The following is a 20,903-nucleotide window of genomic DNA, read 5'->3' as shown; positions in this document are numbered from 1 at the left end:
GCAAACATTTATAAGACCACTTGGAGGTCTGCAGGCTGCCTGAATACTTGATGATATTCAGGAATTACTGCTAACATTTTAGCTGTGTTAATAGTATGTTGCAAAAAGAAGCTTTATTATTTAGCAAGACCCACACTAACATTTATGAATGAAATGATTGAAATCTGGGACTTACTTCTGAGTAATTCCGTGTATGGGGAAATGGGTGGGAGTATATGAAACAAGATTTTTGAAATTGGGCCTTTGTTATACTATCTTCTGAACTTTTGTGTACATTTGAAATGTTTCATAATTAAAAAAAAAAAAGTAGAAACTTCCCTGCGGCAGGAAGGAAAGGGTCAGAGGGAGTTGTAGGGGAGGTCGGAGATCCTGGGGAAGGAGAGAGACTCAGCAGGGAGTCAGAGGACACTGGCAGGCTCGCTGGGAGCCAGGGCGAGATCTGAGACTGTCCCCAGGGCCACATGGCAAAGGATGTGGCACCTGGGCCCGCCTGGCCCGTCCCTTAGACTCCAGTCTGTCTGGTAACCTCACTTAGGGTTATTTGATATAAAGTGGCTTCAGAGAGGCCAACATCTCTACAAATATTGGCAGGGACACAAAACACCAGAAACAATTAAACGTTCAATTTTAGAGTTTGGTTGACTAAATCTGTACTTAAAAATTGAGACATTAAAATAGAAGAAAATATTTATGGAAGCTTGTTAAGTAGCTGAGTTAAACAAATGGAGTCTATATACCCATGTAAATTTTTTTAAACTGTAAAAATGTAGTCGTGGGAAGAATGTTCTCAAATCACATATCGCCAAGCATTAGGTAAAAAGACACCGAAAGCCAACGAATGTTGTTTTGTAAGCAGAATGTGTGCATGCGTTGAATTTTTTCCTTTTATTTATTCATTTATTTTTTAGTAATAATGCATCTTTCATTGAGATGATTTGCAGCAGGGTGAAGAAAACCTGTTTCTGCTTTTGACAAGAGATTATAGTTGGACCAACTTGCAGGGAAATCTGAGCCCACTGAGACACTTTCCGTCACCCCGCCCCACACGCCCTGCAGGAGCCACCTTCGCCTGGCCAAGGTGGGTGGCTAATTTCACCCGTGACGTGAACACCCCTGGAATGGATGGATGGGGTGGTGGAGCTAAAAATACCCCAGTGCAGGGGGAGTTTCTCTAGAAAGTCCGGAGCTGTCTACTTTCTCCCGAGGGCCAGGGAAGTCACTCTCCAGTGGCCAGTGCTATGATGTGGTGACCATGGCTCAGGCAAAAGCTGCTTCTTGAATCCTTGCACATGCAAAGGTCCCTTTAGAGGCATTGTCTTTGCCACAGAGGGTCACCTCGGGCCCCAGGAGGGAGGCAGGGATGCGCACAACCACAGAAGAGATGCCGGGCTCACTAGCCATCAGTCTCATCAGAGCTCTGGCTTCTTGGAGGAACGAGGGTGTCAAGACCTCTCCCCGCCCCTCGGCTCCACCAAAGGACGTTCTTTTGCGTTGTCCTGTCCTCTAAAGTGCACAGAGCAGGAGGCAGACACCCACGACAGGACTGGGACTGGCACAGGTGTCTTGCGAGGCTGGGACAGAGCCAGACTGTACACTCTCTGATGAGCAGCTCTGAGAACCATCTCTCGTCCAGGTTTGCACTCTGAGGTTCGGGTCCCAACTCCCCACCCCTGCCTGCAGAAGCTTCCAGAGGCCCAGATTCAGAGAGATGTGAGGCTTCTACACGACTTCCTGGGCATCCACTAGTCTCTGTTCTGTTGGCATGAACGGTGCCGTCTGGTGGGCAGAGGGCTCCCCATCGCTTCAGGGGGTGCTGACTCTCATCTAGCCCTCAGAGGGGGGGCGCAGCAGCCTTGCCACCCTCCACTTCCCTGCACAGGGAGCAGGGTCTTAGGGACTTCTGGAGGTCACATGACAAATCTAGCAGGTAACAGAACTTGTGGCAGACCCCAGGCACCCCACAATTTGGCCGCGGGCTTTCTGGCTCTTCCCTAGCCTTCCTGGGGGAACCAGCACACCCCTTTCCTTTCATAGCCCTCACTCTCAGCCTTAGACTCCAGATTCGTCTAGTGTGGCCTATGGCCAGATGGGATCCAAAAGTCTGAAGGAGGGTTTTTTTCTAAAATAATTTGGATTGGTTAGCAGCCTTTAAAAACCGGGAGATTTGGGAGTGACAGTGGCATTTCTGACTCTTTTTAATGGAAGATCAAGCACCCTCACGTGGCATTCCTGCTCGGGGGCAGGAGCTGGGGCTGAGCGGGGCTGCCCCTTCAGGCAGGGCATGTGCCCTCCTGCTGCCAACCGGCTAACTTTATCGTTTACATCACCTGCCAGGACTATTTGCAACTTCATTCGGAGCAGGGGACGGCTCAGGCTGTGCTGGAGAGAAATAACTGGTCCCCAGTTAGCTAACCCATCTCAGTGTGTCCCCTAAAGCCAGTGGGTGGGGCCAGACCTGCCCTGACACCTTCCTCGCCGCCGGACACCCCTGAGCACTCAGAGAACTAGAAGCCGTGTTGAGCTGAACTAAATCTTGAAGAACACATAAACCAAGAAACCAGGAAGTGTTCTGCCGGCATGAATGAATACTAAATAAGGCTTATCTCCAGATACATTTACCTGCTGTGAGCAGATACGTCTCCGTGAAATATGAAATCCACCCAAATTTATTAAAACCGCCTGCGTAGAAGTGGGAGCTCAAAGCTAGCAGGCCTCCCTTAGAGGCTCGTGATTATTATGGCATTATTTATTTATCTCCTACCCTAAGACAGACATGATGTAATCCAGTAATTAAGATTGTTATGATTGAATATTTATTAAGAACCTACAATAAGCCAGTCACTGAGCCACGGAAAATGAGCCTCTGCCCCCCCACCCCCCAGAGCTGCCATCTTGCTGCCACAGGGCGCTCAGCACCTCTCCGAGGGAAGTGGGGGGGGAGTTTAATGGATTTTGTCTTCCCTAAGCAAGTCTGAGAGAAATGACGCTGATCAGAAATTGGACCCCGTTTAGTCTCGCTGTTCAATCGGAGTGAAATGAAAACGATCCATCGCTGGCTCAGAAAAGAGATGGGTGGGCAGAGGGGCTGAACCCCCCAAACGCCTCTTCCTGGGAACGAGGTTTCTCAGAACCCAGCGGTGGGCCGGGCAGTGGTCTCCCCTGCCCCCTCTGCCCCGGGGCCCACAGGCGTGGGCAGCATCATCTGCGTTTTTAACTCACGCCTCAGGCTCAGATTGTGTTGCTGGGGCGGGGGCTGCAGAGCGAAGGACACACAGCTTCCCTGAAAGCCAGTCCCCAGATGAGGTCCTGCCCGGAGCATCCTCCATCTGCATCCCACCCCACCACCCCATCCCACTGCTCCAAAACAGCCTGTGAAAAGTCAGACTCTCCCTTCCCGTCTTTCCCCAGGAAAGGACCTGCTGGGTGAAGAGCTCTCGGCTCCCAGGCTTCTCCCAGCCCCGGTGCCTGGCCACCGTTTCAGAGGGAAACAGGAAATGAATGAACGAAAGTGACAAGGGGTCAATGAACGCAACGCCATCGTGTACGTGTGCCCGGCATTGATATGTGAACTTCTGTGACCGACATTCTTCATTTGCAGTTTTTCCCCAGCAGGTTATTTCTGTGCTTGGGAAGAGAGTGGAGTGTCCCTTGGGTTCTCCGGTGCCTCTGGTAGGAGATGTTTTGAAAACTGACACGTGCCTGTCACGCTCCCCTTAGCAGGAGTCCTGACTCTTACATTTGGTTCGGAAAACGTCCACTGTATCGTGGAGGAGATCTTCCTTGTTTCTACAAAGTGGCAGTTTTGTTTTTTTCTTAATGTTGTGATTTTTAAAAGTTGTGGTGAAATACACACAACATAAAATGTCCGGTCTTTACGATTGTTAAGCATACAATTCTGTGGCGTTAAGTACATTCGTGCTATTGTGCAACTATCGCCGCTATCTGTCTCCAAAACTTTCCCATCATCCCAAACTGAAACTCAGTATTTATTCAGCAATAACTTCCCATCCCCTTCTCTCCAGCCCCTGGCAACCACCATTTCATTTTCTGCCTCTATGAAGTTGACTACTCCAGGTAACTCATCTGAGTGGAATCATCCAGTATTTGTCTTTTTGTGACTGACTGGTTTATTTTGCTTAGTATCATGTCCTCAAGGTTCATTCACGTTGGACCATGTATCAGAATTTCCTCCCTTTGTAAGGCTGAATATTATTCCATTGCGTGTATATGGCGTATCTTGTTTATCCACTCATCCATCAGTGTACACTTGGGTTGCTTCCACCTTTTGGCTACTGTGGATAGTGCTGCTATGAACATGAATGTCCAAATGTCCGTTCAAGATCTTGCTTTCAGTTCTTTTGGGTATACGTGCAGATAGTGGAATTGCTGGACCTTATAATTTCATTTTGAATTTTTTGAGGACCCGTCATACTGTTTTCCATGGCGGCGGTACCATTTTACCTTCTCACCAACACTCATTGGGTTCCAATTGCCCCACATCCTCACCAACACTTTTTCTTTTCTTTTCTCTTCTTTTCTTGTTTTTTTCTAGTAGCCATTCTAATGGGTGTGAGGTGGTCTCTCTTTGTGGTTTTGATTTCCATTTCCTTAATGATTAATGATGAGCATCTTTTCAAAAAAATATCAGTTTTTGAAGAAGCATCCGATGTGACTTCATGAGTTTTCATTTTCCACAAGCGCCTGCACGCTGGACCAGTGGAGGAGGTTGTAACCACGTCTCTGGGTGGGCATGCTGCTGCAAAGGTGAGACCCTGGGAAGGTGTGCCAGCTGTCCTGCCTCCTCCCTTCAGCACGGGGCCAGCCGTGCACCACGATCACCTGGGGAGCATTAAACATCGCGATGCTGCACCCCACCCCTTATACTTCTGTTTTTATGGGTCTGAGGCAATGCTCAGCCACACATGGGGGATGGTTACAAAGCTTCCTATGTAAATCTGATGTGTGTAAATCCCACTGTGTCAAGTTGTGCTTTTGCTTCCTTGGTGCAGAAGCCTTTGGGGACAGAGATGGGACGTAGCTGCCTGTGTAGAAGTGGATGAGTGCCTTGCTTTGGGCAGGTGTCTCCGGTGCTGACGATGAGGGCCACACAGAAGTTCACTTTAGGTCTTCTTTGTCACTCACCCTGATGCCATAAGAAACCCCCAAAGTCTGGCTCCCAGGTCTTACAGGGTATCAGTTACTAGGCTGGGAGATACGTCGTCCTTGTGTCCCAGAAGCTTTGGCTTACTATCCCCATCTCCACTTGGAGGGGACATGGGCCACTTGCCTTCACATAACATTTTTGCAGTCTGGAACTAGTGGTCAAGCTGCAGTGTTTCCCAGCCATCTTTGATGGTAAGACTGATCTGCAGGCTTGTTCCATTATGAATTACCAAGCCCCTCCCTTGGAACATCTAATTTGATAAGTCTGGGTTGGGGCCAAAGAATCTGTGTTGTTTGGAAACAAGCACCCTAGATGATCTTTATTTGGAGTTAGGAAAAACACCGCCCTGCAGTGTGCCAGGTGGTGGTGAAGGGAGCATTTTCCCTTGGGTGTAGACCCCTGCCCTGCATCATAATAACACGGCTCTCACCGCACACCCCTTCACTATCAGCCAGACGTTCCCCAAGCAGCGACCCTGGACCAGCAGTGTCAGCCTCTGGGAGCGTGTCAGGAAATGCAGAATCTCAGGCTCCACTGAATCAGACACTCTGGGGCCGGGCCCAGAAAGGGCTGTTTTGACAAGCCCTCCAGGGGATTCTTCTGTAACTGCTGGTCTTAACCAAGCATTTTGAGACATTACCTTGTTCACAGCTGGGAAACCAAGTCCTAGAGGCACAGTAGGGACAGAACAACTTGTCCAAAATCAGCCAGTAAAAGAGGGGGCAGAACTGGAACTTAAGCCCAGGGTTCCAGACTGTGGATCCAGGGACCCCGGGACTCTTCCCTGGAGACCACTGGGGTCTGTAAAGGCAGGGCCCGGAGCTGCGAGTGAGCTGAAGCTTCTTATCCCTGATTCTCACTTCACTGCAAGGGATGTGAAAAGCCAGGAATAGGAAGAATGAACAGACAGGACTTTCACCCAAATCAGAGTATGTTTGGGCAATAAACTCACAAACCATCCTCATCTAAAGACAGCCCTCCTGCCACAAACAAAATGCTCCACCAATTAGGGTGCAGCATTCTGAATTACTCTGAAGAGGAAGAACTCTTTAAACAAAGGATTGCGTACGTCAGCACGTCAGACATACAAATGATGTCACCACCCAGGGCATCAGGGAAAACTGTGGATTCCAGGCAAAGGGGCTGCCATTGACCATAGCTTTAATTTGGAGCAAGATCAAACCACCAGTTCCGGGCCCCACCCTTCAGGACCTATTTTAAAAAAAGATTGCTGTCAAAATGCCAGGTCAGCCCAGAATGGAGAGGAAATCTCCACAGCAAGACTTCAAGGCAGAGCTGTGACCTCAGGGAATGTGTTCCACCTCCTCTAAGGAATGCTGGCCACCCCTCCACACCCCTCCCAACCCTTCCAGACGAAAGGGGGCTGCGCAAGAAAAGAGCTGGCATCTGGCTTTCAGAGTCCAGCTTGGCCTCTTACGACGAGCTCTGTGGGCGTGGGAACTTTATTAATCCACCCTCTGCCTCAATGTTTTTATCTATAAAGTGGGTATAATGATGTCGACCTGGCAGTTTTTGTATAGATTAAGGGAAACAATGCATAATCAATCCTTGGTCCCATACTTAATGCCAGGCTGGCACCAAGTGAGATTTAGAGTGGGTGTGTTTTATCTCTGGTCCTAGAATGAGGTCCCCGGTGTAGACCTTGCCAACGCCATCCATTTAAGCAACAGAGAACAGTACCATTACAGGGCAAAAAGTCAGCACAGTCACCCTTCAGGTCTTCCTGCCCTGGAAAGATGAAAATAGCCCAGTCTTTCATCTATTTTAAGTCCCAATGGAGAGCTTTTTGCCTCCATTTCCCCAGTGTCATTTCCTCCTAATTCACACCCAAGTTGCGTCTTTCCCTTTTGAAGTTCCACTGGGTGGTCCCTTTCCTAAACATCTTCCATATGCACTTACCATATACATGGGGCTGGTGGTGATGATGGGAAATGTGTACGAGTCTGTGCGAATATGTCTGTATTTGTGTGTGTGTGAGGTACCGGCAGGTTTGTGGGCTAGACTCTATTACCGTATTACCAAAAAGAGAACGAGAAACTGATTTCTACTGTTTGGGGGGCTAACTTTCTAAGAATCTTACCCTGAATTCTTTGTTGATGTTATTATGTAGGACATAAAAAATAAAAAGTATCCCCTAAAATGTCTTCAGTATTGAGAGTTTGTTTTATATTCAAGCAATCCTTAAAGGGGTCATGGAACAATATCATGGAAGGTCATCCCACTGCCTCATCCCATAACTGGGGCAACGAAGGCCCCAGGGAGGAAGGAGTCCAGTCCAGGTTCAGTGATGTGGGGATGGCAGTCCTCAGTGCTGGCCTCTTTCCTCCGCCGCACACTTGGGTGAAAATGGCCCTTAGATCTGTTAGAGGCCAAAGCAGGTTCTTTCTGTGGGGTGATCTAATGCATGTAAACTCCATCACTGCCCAGAAATGCCCATTCCCAATTTAAAGCTCCAAAGAGTGCCAAAAATGGGTTTCCAGAGGCAACCACTCACTCATGCAACCTTCCTGTGCCCCTCTGGTTCTGGGTACTGGGGATCCTGATATGCGCACACCGGCCTGGCTTCCACTCTGCCCCCTGCTGGTAGGAGGCTGGCATTGCAGGTTATGTTTTCCCCATCATCAAGGGGGAGTGTGAGAGTGTGTGTGTGTGTGTGTGTGTGTGTGTGTGTGTGTGTGTGTGTGTGTGTGTGTGTGTGTGTGTATGAAAGCCAGAGAATCTCTGCCCAGGCTCCAAGGCTGCAGGTCACGGGGTGTTCAACGTCGGCAGGAAAACGTGTCTCAGGTACGGGAAGAGGGAGAGTGAGCTAAGGAGGCTTCCGTTGGAGGCCAGCTTGAATTTGGGGTTTTGGGGACGGTTTCAGGGTTGAGAAAACATTAAAATGGTCTCCCCTCCCCGCCCCTTCCCCCAGGAAAAAGTATGTGGACAAGGGAGATGATATCACAAACTTAAAACGGTGAGGAACTCCAACAGCTGGTGAAATAAAAATGTGTATCAGAAATCGAAAGGGCTGAGAAGCAGTCTGCGTTCTCCCTTTGGGGTGAGGGGTCCCTCTTCTTGCCTTTCCTCCTGCTCTTCCTCTCTTCTTGCCTTCTTTCCCAATAAAATGTATTTTCCTCATTAAAGACAATTTGACAATTTGGAGGGAAAAAAAAAAAGAAAGTAGGGGGAAAAAATCCCACCCGGGAAGTTGATAAGGAGGAAGGAGGCTATGCTTGTGTGGAGGCAACGGGTATATAGGAAATCTCTGTACATTCTACTCAATTTTCCTGTAAACCTAAAAACTGCTTAAAAAACCAACCAACCAACCAACCAACCAAACAAACAAAAACCCTTCCCCTGTAAGTCCCATGTGCCATTTATTCATTCACTTTTTTTTTAACATAGTTGTGATCATACCATCTGCACAATTTCATAACCTTCTTTTGTCATTAAACTTGATAACAAAAGCATTCCCATGCTATTCCGAATTCTTCTGAAATACTATATTTAATGGCTTAATATGCCACACTATAGAATTTCAAGGTATTTGGCTCCTTAGGAAATGCTACAATGAATACAGTTTTAGATAGGATTTAAAAAAGAAATTCAGACTTATTGTCTGAAGCTATATTTGCAGATGTGTGATTACTGGATCAAAGAGGCGCATACCATCAAGCCTGGTATGCGTACATCTTGCCAAATTGCTTTTCACTGCCACCAGCAATGAGTAAGCCTGCCTGTTTGACCACATCTTTGGCAGCCCTGGCTATTTCCTTTTTATGGCTCCTTGCTACTATGAGCTGTAGGAGCCCTGGTTATGACTCAGACCAGGTGTGGCTTGCCCACGACGTGACGCAATTCGGGCCAAACGGAGCTGGCGGCAGTCTTTAGCCACGCCCATGGGTGGGGCGCCCTCCCAGTGACAGATGTTGTTGGGACCAGAAGGAATGAAGCGGGATGAATACAAGACCGGAACTCTAATTGACACAACATTGTACAACGACTGTACTTCAATTGAAAAAAAAAAAAAAAAAAGCAGCCTAGGGATGCTAGGAGGCAGCATGATATAATGCAGGGTGCTGTTTAGAACCCTGGGTCTGAATCTTTTTCTGCTTAACAATTGGCTTGTGCTTTCGGCCAAGAGGTTATCTCCCCGGAGTGATTCCTTTAGTGTATATACCTCAAGGCTAATATGCCCCGAGGCAGAGCGGTTTGGGGAAATGATGAGGGGTGACCTCTCTGCAGGAGGACTGTGAGTCAGGCTAGTTCCTTACTTCCTTTTGCTTCATTCTCAGATCCCCCAGGAGCCAGGTCACAGCCTGATGCAGGGCCTCTGTTGGAACCAGAAAGGATACAGATGACCCCCCATGGCGAGCCTTGCTAGCTGCCTCTGGTCAAGCCATGCCTGGCACTCCTCACCCGCGGGCGCGTCAGCCCGTTCAGAGTTTCCCGGGGTGAGCATCTGGAGGCCAGCCTTCCATCATTTTTCTTCCTCTTCTTTGGGATGAGATCAGGAGAGAGAGGCTGGTAATTGCTCAGGAAAAATAAGGCTCCTTTTTAATCAGGTGCTAAAAGTGCTTTCAGCAGCCTGGAGAAGCGCTGCTGACAGGAGCAGCCTCCAGTCAATTTCGCGACACTTCAAAGAGCAGAGGTAAGATTGCTTCTGGGAAATTAGCACCATCACCCCCGCCCCCAACCTTGATTTTCTCGGACCACTAAGCACACAGGTCAAACCCAGAGATGGGAAATGTTGGTGTCTGTGCAACACGAGCACTGCTGAGATTGCCATTGAGACTCCAGGCGAATCGCCTTCTCTGAGTGTTGCGTTCAGTTGCTTCATCTGCAGAGTGGGGATAGATTGGCGAAATCCTATCTCGTAGGGTTGTGAGGATGGAGCGGAGGGGAGAGACTGGCACAGCGTTTACACTGCTGCATACTTGTCATGTTTATGTTTCATTTGATCATTTCAAAAATTCCATGAGGTGGGGAGCATCGTTATCTGGGATTCAGATCCACCCTGTTGATGGCCCAGGTCTTCTCCCAGTGCCCATGTGCTGTTTGCCCAGAGACGCCCTCATATTGTTGCGGGTGCCCAGGGATGCAAAGGGAAACTTGGCTTTGTGACCCACGGCCAAGGTGCTTCTTAACTCCCTTTTGCTGAGATGCCTCTGGCTGCAAATCCGTTGATTGATTTTAGCCTCTACCTCCAGGCCAAAAGCCCTGGGCAAATCACAAAAGCTCCCTAACGTTGGAAAAAAAAGATGTGTTCAGAAAGTGGAAACTTTCCTGACCAGCTCATCACGGCTGCACGGCTGGGGCAGTGCGGGGTGGGGTTTCTCTCTGCCACCTCCCTCCTCCCCAACCTTTTGGTTCTGCTCCTGATAACATCGTAGGTCAAGCATGTGGCTAAATATAGCTGCCTTCCCAGCTGGGCTGTCATCGGGACCGTCAGCAGTGCTGTCCCAGGTTTTCAGACTGGGACATGACAGTCAAGCTCAGTTATAGGGTAGGGATTTTGTTTTCAGGGAGTCCTACCCTCTTCCTTCCACTTTTAGGCAGAAGGATAGACCCCAGAGCCAACTGGAAGGCAGGTGGGGAGTAGGATGGGGGCAAGAGGGAACCTGGACCTGCAGACCTGAGTCCACAAGATCAAAGTCTCTGGCTCCTATGTCCTGTGGCCTTGGGAACACTGGCCTCACAGGAGCTGAAGGGCCAGGGTAAGTCATGGTCTCATTACCAGCAGTGTGGGGACTTGGACAACCATTGAACCTCTGAGCTACAGTGGCCTCATGTGCAAGAAGGAGTAATGGTAACTTAACGCTCGGCATTATAGGAATATAATTATTTATTTACGCTTCAAATAAAGGAAGCAAGGATGTGTTGACTCTGGGTCATGTGAAGCTGCTTATGCTGGTGGAACTGATAGGTACTGAGTCTGCCATGAGGCACAAGCCCTGCCATCTCTCCATCAGCCCTGCCACGCAGGTATCTCGTTCAGGCCAGCCCAAATGTTCTGAGCATCTCTGTGTGCTGGGAGCTTGCGGTTCAGTTCTCGCAGACAGGAAGCAGCAGAGACAGGACTGAAAGCTGTACTTGACGACGCCAAAGTCACCGTGAGCCCTGTCTGATGCTCCACCCTCCCTCTCACCCAGTGATGATCATCCGTTTTGGTCTCTGGTTTATTGGTCTGAGAATTCTTAAGGAGGAGACCAGTTGAGGGCAGAAGGGGTCTGGGCAGGGCTGAGGGAGGGGACTCAGTGGGGGCTCCCTCCTAAGCGAGCAGGTTGGAAGATCTAGAGCTTCTGCTCTGCCCAACCTGCAAACTCTAGGAGCAGCATTCTGTATCAGTGGCATCCCTGGATTTGTGCAGCCCATGGCCTGTGCAGCTGAGTGCGGTGGTCCCTCTAGGGCCACTTCCCCCCGAGGCCACCTAGGCCTCTTGGAGATACAGGTGGGGTGCGTACAAACTCTTTCCTCAGCCATCTGAGCCCCACAGACTCCCAGCTTAGGAGGAAGAATTGAAATTAGCTTTGCCAAAGGGATTTATTTTCATTAGTGTCTATTGCCCTGTCCAGTGGGAAAATGCAGTATAGTTAGTGTGCCTTCCTTTGACTCCCTCATTTCTTCCATATGCACTGGTTTTGTAACCACCATGGGCCAGGCAATGGGATACAGCAGTGACCAAGACTTTCACAGCACTTACATTTGGGGCTTCAGGTTGGGGTTTCAAGCTGAGCGCATAGAGCAGACAGGATGTGGAGCCTTGAAAGCCAGGGCTTGGAGTTTATATTTTATTCAGCCTTAAGGAAGCCAAAGGTGAGTTTAATCATGGGGTTGATAGGATTTGATGAACATTTAAAAAAGATTTCATAGCAGCAGTGTTTACAATTGCCAAGATATGGAAGCAACCTCAGTGTTCACCAGCAGATGAGTGGATAATAATGTGACATATATATATTATATATATATACACATACATCCATCAAAATGGAATACTACTCAGCCATAAAAAAGAACGAAATTTTGTCATTTGCAGCAACATGGATGGGCTTGCTAAGTAAACTAAGTCAGACAAAGACAAATACTGTGTGATATCACTTATATGTGGAATCTAAAAAAATACAACAAACTGGTGATTTAACAAAATAAGAAGCAGACTCACAGATATAGAAAACAAACGAGTGTTTACCAGTGGGGAGAAGGAAGGAAGGAGGGGCAATATAGGGGTAGGAAATTATAAGGTACAAACTGTTAGGTATAAAATAAGCTACAAGGATACATTGTGCAACACTAGCTAATATTTTACAATTATTATAAATTATAAAAATTACAAAAAACCCTGTAGCTAATATTTTTAAAATTTAAACTATAAATGGAGTATAACTTGTAAATATTGTAAATCACTATATTGTACACCTGTAACTTATATAGAATATTATATAAATATCCTTCAATTAAAAAATAAATAATAAAAAAGATTTCTCTGGTTGCTGCATGGAAAACAGAGTGCTGTGAGGATGAGACGGGGGCAGGACCCATCAGAAGGACATTGTAGGGGTCCAGGAGAGAGAGATGGTAGCCCAGAAGCTCAGGGAGGGGAGGGAGGAGGTCATTTGGATAGAATTTGGCTCTGGAGGCTTGGTTGGGAGGAATGAGGAAGAGGAAACCCAAGCAGGACTCCCAGTGGTATGAGTATTTACACACACTGTCTGCCATGTATGGGCTGCCTAAGTTTTAGGAAGCCATGGTGCAGGGGGCTGGTTTCCACACCTAACAGGTAGTGACCGCCTCTGTGTGGCTGAGCCCATGTATTGATTCCTTTTAATAATCACAACAATCTTATGAGAGAGGTACTACTGTTATCTAAATAATTTGCTCAAGTAACTGCTCTGGTGGCTCAAGCATCCTGGTTCCCCCAGAAAAGTAGCCTCAGCCGTAGCTTTGTCTGTCCCTTGGGTCGCCAGCTCTGGTAATCGGAGGAGGCTTGGCTCATGCTCATTGCTAAGGGATCAGGTCCACATTTGAGACTTCCACCTTTGTCTTCTGCTCCAAACACAGGTTTGCAATGATTCCCCTTATGTGGATTTGCTGAAAGCTAAATGAACTATCCCACATCCCCGTCCCTGAAAATACACGAACTTTACCCTGGGGAGGGCAGAGGGCTGCCTTGTACCTCGCAGGGGATGGGAGCCCCTCCTGAGAGACCCACGGAAAAATCTGAAGTTCCTGACCCCAGAGACCCCAGCAGTATCTTTGAGCCCATTTGGTAGTTTCTGCAGAACAAGAGGGCTCTCATTCAAGTGGCCTTATTCAGATGTACACTTTCTTTCTTTTTTATTGAAGTATAGCTGATTTACAATGTTGTGTTAATTTCTGGTGTGCAGCATAGCAATTCAGTTATACATATGCCTTTTCATATTCTTTTTATTATAGGCTATGACAAGGTATTGAATATAGTTCCCTGTGCTCTACAGTAGGACCTTGTGGTTTATCTCTTTTATATATAGTAGTTAGCATCCACAAACCCCAAACTCCCAGTTTATCCCTCCAACCTGCCCTCACTTTCCCTGCTGGTAACTGTAAGTTTGTTTTCTACGTCTGTGAGTCTGTCTGTGTTTGTCAATCAGTTCATTTGGAGAGGCACACTTTCAGTGGCTGTCCCAATGGCTAGCCAGCAGGGAGGGCTCATGAGGTCAGCTGACACTGGCACACGGTCTCCCTGGCAGCATCACACGCCCACGGAGAGAAGAGAGGTGCACAAGATGATGAGCAGGGGGCCTAGAAGCCCTCAGGACCCTGTCCTTTATCTTACATTGAAATTTCGCCCCAGCATATCTTTGCATGGATCGCTGAGCAGTTCCCTGGTCATAAAGACCTGCTCTTCAAAGTACAGTGAGATGTGCCTGCTCAGAGCCTAGGGATGAATTACCCCACGTGCAAGCGTGCACACACACATGCTAAGGATCAATATGCATGTGGAAGCATCCGTAGCTCTCCTCTGGACCAGGAGAGAAAAAGAATGAAGAGAATGGCATTTGGGGCATTCCTGGCAGAGAATGAGCTGGTGGTGCTCATTGGAGATCCAGGCACAGATCCGAACCTGGTACCTTGTACCTGTGAAGGAGGTATCACAATCTCCACCTTCCAGGGGGAAGTAACTGAGGCTCCCTGCAGCACTAGCACCACCAGCTCTGCACCCCGCCTGTGCGGCCGACCTCTCGATATCACCCCTTTGGCTCCCGCATGGCCATCCGTTGTGTTAATTGAGCGCTTCAACTGCATTCGAAGCCAGGTTTGGTGCTTGAATATATTGCCACATTAATAACTTCCGAACATTTCAGGCAGCATCGCAATAGTAAATTAGGACAAGACGGGCCATATATTCAGGGCCGAGAGCTGAAGTACCATTTTATTACAGGTGCCATGGAATTAAAGGCTTAATTTTCTTTTAAAAGATGGCGATGCATCATTTCCTGCAGCCAGGTAAAAACAGTTAGTAGAAATGATTTATCTGTCATTCCATTTAAAACAAGGAAACCGGCATCCCAGGATCTTGTCATTTATCTCTGCCTGGAGGGCACTTGAGGCTTTGATCAGTCGTTCTGACTTGAAGGACAGGCCACGTCCTGGGCGTGGTCGGGAGAGGGAGGTGAGGACAGAGCGCCGTCTCTGTGGGTTAGGGGAGCATGGCTTTCCACGCAAGGCTCAGAAGGCAGACAGGCTGTGTTCCTTTCCCAGCCTTGGCCCTGGGCTGGCTCTGTGGTCGCCCTGCACTGCTCGGAGCCCGGTTTTCCCACCTACAAAATGGAGCCACAGCTGAGCTTCTCATGGGGCTGTTGGAAGGATCTCATGAGATTTGAGGTGGAAAGAAAGCGGGCTTCCAGGGGGGCTTGCACAAATATGTGACATTTGCAGGAAGAGCATCTTAGAACCGTTCTTTTATTTTCTGATAATAAAAGTTATACTAATTGAGGAGGAATTTGGAAAATATCAAAAATAGCAAAAAAGGTAATAAAGAACGTGGTGTCATATGACCCAGAGATGGTCATTGTCATTTTTCCCTTTTTTGGGCATACTTTTAAAAACAAAATTATTCTTTTTCTATGGCTGAGTAGTATTCCATTGTGTGTGTGTGTGTGTGTGTGTGTGTATATATATATATATATATATTTATCACATCTTCTTCTAAAAAAGAATAAAATAATGCTATTTGCAGCAACATGGATGGACCTGGAGATTGTCGTACTAAGTGAAGTAAGCCAGGAAGAGAAAGAAAAATACCATATGCTTTCACTAATACATGAAATCTAAAAAATGAGACAAATGAGCTTTTTTACAGAACAGAAACAGACTCACAGACATAGAAAACAAACTTATGGTTACCAGGGGGAAAGGCAGGGATGCAGCAATAAATTGGGAGTTCAGGATTTGCAAATAATAACTACTATATGTAAAATAGATAAACAACAAGATCCTACTGTATAGCACAGGGAACAATATTCAGTACCTTGCAACAGCCTATACTGAAAAGAATATGAAAAGGAACATATATATGTATAACTGAATCACTATGCTGTACACCAGAAATGAACACAACATCATACACTGTATATACTTCAATAAAAAATAAAAACCAAAAAAATTTACATACAGTAAAAAATCAAATCAGATCAAAAAGAAAAGCAAAGTTGGATTCATATACGTTTGCAATGTAATATTCTGGTACTCTGTTTTTCCGATTTGATATTAAAATTTGAACACCAGCCTCATTCTTAATGACTGTCCACAAATGTCTTTGTGTGGTTGCGTGCTGTTCTTTTGCATAAATGCATGTGACCTAAGCTGACCCCCTCTTGTTGCCTCTTTATATTCTTTCTTCTGTGGACCCTTCCTGTGGCTGTTGTAAAAAATTACTGCTAACAGAGGGATTTAAAACAACAGACATGTATCTTCTCAGAATTCTGGAGGCTGGAAGTCTGTGATCAAGGTGTCGGCTGGGCTGAGCTGCCTTCAAGCGCTGGTCCAGCTTCTGGTTCCTCCAGTTGTTTCTGGGTTTGTGGCTGCATCCCTCCAAACTCTGCATCCTTTCCCCATGGGCTTTCCTTTTCTGTATGTCTCTCTCCTCTGAGTGCTTCTAAAAGGAGACTTTGTCCCTGGATTTTGGGCCCACCTGGATGATTAAGATGATCTCTTCATCTCTGGATTCTTAATTACATTTGCAGAGACTCCAGATAAGGTCACATTCACAAGTTCTGGGGGTTAGGATGTTGACATATCTCTTGGGGGTCACCGTTCAGGCCACTGCAGCCAGGAAACTAGGGCCTAAAGAAATCCAGTCCTTTGCCCAGGATCACAGGGCTTCAGCTAGTAGAGCTGGGATTTTATCCCTGGCATTTGGCCTAAACATGTTTAATTTGTCTGAACATCTTGTGATATACATGGGAGTTATCTTTTCAACTTTTTGTTTTAATGACCTCTTTGTCTGCTGACGATGGCTCTCTCCTGTCTGTCCTTCCTGGCTCCAGTCACCCTTGGAGGCAGGCCCCGCAGACAGCTCTGTCCCTACCAGCCCGCCAGGTGTAAGGGAAGGGAGCCAACACTCGCAGGACAGCGGGTGTGAGCCCCCGCCCCCAGGATTGCTGCTGTCTGAACCTGCTGGTCCGATCCATCAGATGCCTCAGGTATCCAACGGCACCAGCTGATCCAGACCACCTCCCCCAGCTCCTTTCCTTTCTGGAGGAGACCCCCCCGTCCCCAGCAGCTCTGCTCTGCAACCTCACTGACGTCTGTGGGACACAACCTCTGTCCCCGGCCCCCACAGCACCCTTGATCTCCCCTTGTGGCCAGAATCGCTGAGAGGTTCAAGTGAGGTACCCAAAAGTGACGTTGCCCTGGCCACTGCTTTACAAATCTGATTAATACGTGGCAACCATTTGTGGGATTTTTCTGGAATGGATGTGATGCCAAGAAAGCCTTCTCCGAGGGGGCCTGGTGATGCTGACTGGGCCCGTTTCCTACTGTGGGCCTGTGTATTCGCCCTCGTAAGCCCCCAGGCTATTCTCGGCCCATGTTGATTTATGGCTGCCCACACCTGTAACCAGGTCTGAGTTCAAATCGTGCCTCCAGCCCTTCCTGGCAGGGCCTGTGTCACAGTCAGTAATATGAGAGGCCCGAGGGAAGGCGACTCGATCCCAGGAGCTCGGGGGCCTAGGTGTCTGCTCCCCGGCAGGAGCGCCGTGGGGCCCTGGTGCCCGCAGAAGGGGGGTAAGTTCCAGGGTGACACAGGGAGGGCCCAGTGGGTGGTGTGGGCGGAAGCTCTCAACCTGGTGTCATGGGGAGGGAGGTTGTTTAAACATTATCTGGGCTGGGGCCTGAGAACCTGCCTCCCTATCAAGGTCCCAGGTGATGCTGGTACTGCGACAGTGGTCCGCACTGTGGGAACTGCTGGTGGGGATCAGGGCCCGCCCAGCAGGTGCTCCAGAAGTGCTGATGCAGTCCCTTCCTGGGGGCTCCTGCGGGCTGGCGGGGTTCTGGGACCTTCGGGGGCCTTAGGGATGACCCGGTGCACGTTCCCAGCCAGGCTGGAAAGCTCCTTCAGCATCCAGGGGGTGGGGGCTGATGGAGATGGCTGGCCCACCTCTCCTGGGCAGCCTGAGCTGAGGCACCAAGCACATATCTTGCCTAGGTCACTGTAGCCCCGGCTGCATCCTTGGAGTCAGAGTGGGTCCTCCCACAGGCTGCCCTCCCTCTGCCGCTCACCCGGGCAGCCTGGCAGGGCTGTGCCTGCGGAGGGGCTGGGAGCAGCACCCCTGAGAGCTTCTGTTGGAGCTGACAGAGGTTCTGCTGAAGGTGATGGATACCCATGCGGGTGGGAAGCACTGCATCCAGCCAGGTGCAAAGGTGAGGTTCTCATTCATGGACGGACACGGGGGCACAGCCCCTCCCTTCCTCGATCCCTGCTGTGGAGATGCAGGTGCGTGGAGGAGTGTGTGGGTGAACACGCATGTGCACGTGTGCGTGTTGGGAGAGGCCGGTTGTTGGCTCAGTGCTGGCGCAGGGCCTGTGAGATGCCAGCCCTGGGACAAGCCAGGGCTTGGAGGGGGTGGGGGCTGGGATGGGAGGTGGGAATTCGAGCTCTTCTCTGGGAAGAGGTGTGGTGTCTGTTTCTCTAGTCTCAAGGTTGTAAGAAAAATCCAGGCTCCAAACCAAAACATTCTCAGAGCATCCTCCTGTACTGCAGGTGGAAAGGTGGTGTCCAGACTCGCATGATTGCCCTGCTCTGAGGTCGGGAGCAGTTCTCTGAGCTCCCTGTCAAATGCAGAACATGGGCAGGAACAGGGTCGGGGAGGCTCTAGGAGGCTGTAAAACAGTGTGGCAGGTACAGCGAGGGCCTGACCGTGCAGCACAGGGGTCTTGGAGGGAAGCAGCCATTGGTCGGTATTAGGTTTGACCACCAAGTGGATGTGAGACAGAAGGTGACTGGGGGAACATCACGCCTGGATGCTGGGAGACTTGGGGAGATGGGTGGGTTATGTGTGTGCATGTGTTGTGGGGGTCAATTCCAGTCTGGCCTCAGTGGGATGACTTTCCCAGGGCAGAGGCGTGAGGACACCTCCCTTAGACCCTGGAGAGACCATGCTGGCATTTGACGCCCTCTTACCTCTCCTTCTTGGGGGTGAGCTCCCTGCGGTGAGCCCCTGCTGGGACTGTCAGCACCCAGAAAGGGGAGGTAGTGCCCCCTGCAGCTTCCCTGGTCTCCCGGCTCTTGCGCGCTCCCTGAGCCAGCCTGCTCCTGTGTGTGGGGCCCGAGCCACATTGCTGTCTTCACACAAAATGGGGCTCAAGGCAAGAGGAGGGGATGGGACCCAAGATTAACGGGGAACTCCTGCATGGCAGAGGTCAGGCTGGGTGATTAACGATAAACCTATAGTCACTTTGAGACTTAGATATAATTGTACGCATTTTAAAGATGAAGATGACTTGTCCAAGATCACAAAGCAGCCGGGAGCAGGGCCCTTGTCTCTGTAGTGGAGGTGGTAAGTCCTTTTTCATAGACAGTCCCTACCATGGGCAGATTCTGCGTCTACTTCAATATAAGTTTAACCTTGAGCAAGTCATAGCCAGATTTCGACAGGAAAGACAGGGCTTGACAAGTGAATGATAAAGACACAGGTTTGGTTTCAGGCTTGGAATCTGGGTCTTCTGACCAGGACCAGCTGGGCCAGAGCCCAGAGTCAGGGGACGAGGGTGGAGGAGGGGTCTGTGGGCTGTAGTTAGCCAAGCTTATACGTCCCATGTGAGTTGCGTGAATGTCCCATTGAGTGTCCCCAGCAGACAGAGTCCAGCCCTGATTCACAGTGCTGCACTGAGTGTTCCAGGTGACTGGGTGCACAGCTGGCTCGGACAGGGCCCCTGCCGCTCCAGCAGACTTTCCCAGAGACAAAGGTTAAACAGAAAAGATGTCTGAAGACCTGGGAAATGAGCCCAGGTTCTATGGATGGGGAGTGGAGCTTCAGTCACACATACTGTCCCATTTAACCTCCCCACAGTTCAGCAAAGTAGGCCATATTACAAACTGAGAAGTGAGGCTCAGAGAGGTTAAGTGACTTGTCCAAGGTCACACAGCAAGAAGGAGATGAAGCAGAGATTCAAAGTTTACTAAAGCTCTTTTCTCTGAACTCAAGCAGGTGAACATCTGCCCCCATTCTTCTCCCTGCTTCAGCTACTCACTCTACAGAAATTCACTCTCATAAGAAGCGCTTCAAGACATACAAGACTCAGAGACATGATATGGTCAGAGATGTAACCGAGGTGGGCCTCCTGGCTGGTCAGAGGCTGTTCCTGCTGTGGAGCAAAGCCTTCTGCTAGCGCCTAAGACCCCTGGTGCAGAAGAGCTGGGCATCTCCCAGGCACAGGCCTGCCGGTGGGGCCGGGTGAGGCAGCCTGTACCCTGTGACTTCCGCCGGACAGCTGTGTCCAGCACCAGCCGCGCTGAGAGGAGACCCTGATCCCTCCCACTCAGGCTCTAATCAGCAGAGTCCCTGTCCACCCACATCCCTGGCACTGCCACACAGCTTCCTGCCCTCCCTGGGGCAGCCTGGGGCTGAGATCCCACCCCGTAAGTACCCCCGACCTGGCCCTGCGGAGAGAGTGATCTTTCTGGTGAGAAACGAGGGGCTCACTCACCATGTGCAGCATCCCCTTCAAGGTGGCAGGAGCGTGGAGGGCACAACTGCCCGCAGACGGGACACGAGCTGCCCGAGGGGCGCTCGCCCTGGGCGCTCACACTTCCTTTCTCGGAGCGGCAGTGAGGCAGTGGGAAAGAATCCTCTCCCACCCAGCCCTTTGCCCGGGAAACCAGATATGACTTGGAAGCCAGCTGGACATTCCTGCATTAGGCTGCTCAGAAATGGACCACAGCCCCACCGCTCAGAGAGGCCCGCGTGCTCCCGCCCCCCGCTTACTTCCTCGGGAGCCTGGCTCTTCTTGGCAATGCCTCCATCCCAAGGGACTGGGTCTATGACCTTGGTGAAGCCCTCGGCCGACCCCACACCCGCCCTCTGGCTCTGTTCGTTTATAAATAGGCCCATTTCTCATCTGGCCCAGAGCTCCACACCCAAGAGGCAGAGGCAGCCTCGGGATTCCCTTTCCAGCCAAGGGCAGAGCAGGACCCGATGGGCTCATGGGCCTGAGGGATGAGATCACAAATTCTCCTGCAAATAGCAACTCATGCTGG

General features: G+C 49.5%; 1 protein-coding gene across 2 annotated transcripts in view; it reads right to left on the bottom strand.

The window, feature by feature from the left end:
* C11H10orf71 (chromosome 11 C10orf71 homolog) overlaps positions 1 to 20,682 on the bottom strand; it is a 56,207-nt gene extending 35,525 nt beyond the window's left edge. For both annotated transcript variants that reach the window (XM_045523029.2, XM_045523030.2), the window contains exon 1: positions 20,354 to 20,682. The gene's annotated coding sequence lies outside the window, so the exon portion shown is untranslated. The remainder of the gene's footprint in view (positions 1 to 20,353) is intronic.
* Between the last annotated feature and the right edge of the window lie 221 nt (positions 20,683 to 20,903).

Source organism: Camelus bactrianus, chromosome 11 (assembly GCF_048773025.1).
Source record: "Camelus bactrianus isolate YW-2024 breed Bactrian camel chromosome 11, ASM4877302v1, whole genome shotgun sequence".
NCBI lineage: Eukaryota > Metazoa > Chordata > Mammalia > Artiodactyla > Camelidae > Camelus > Camelus bactrianus.
This window is presented reverse-complemented; position numbering and strand designations above follow the sequence as displayed.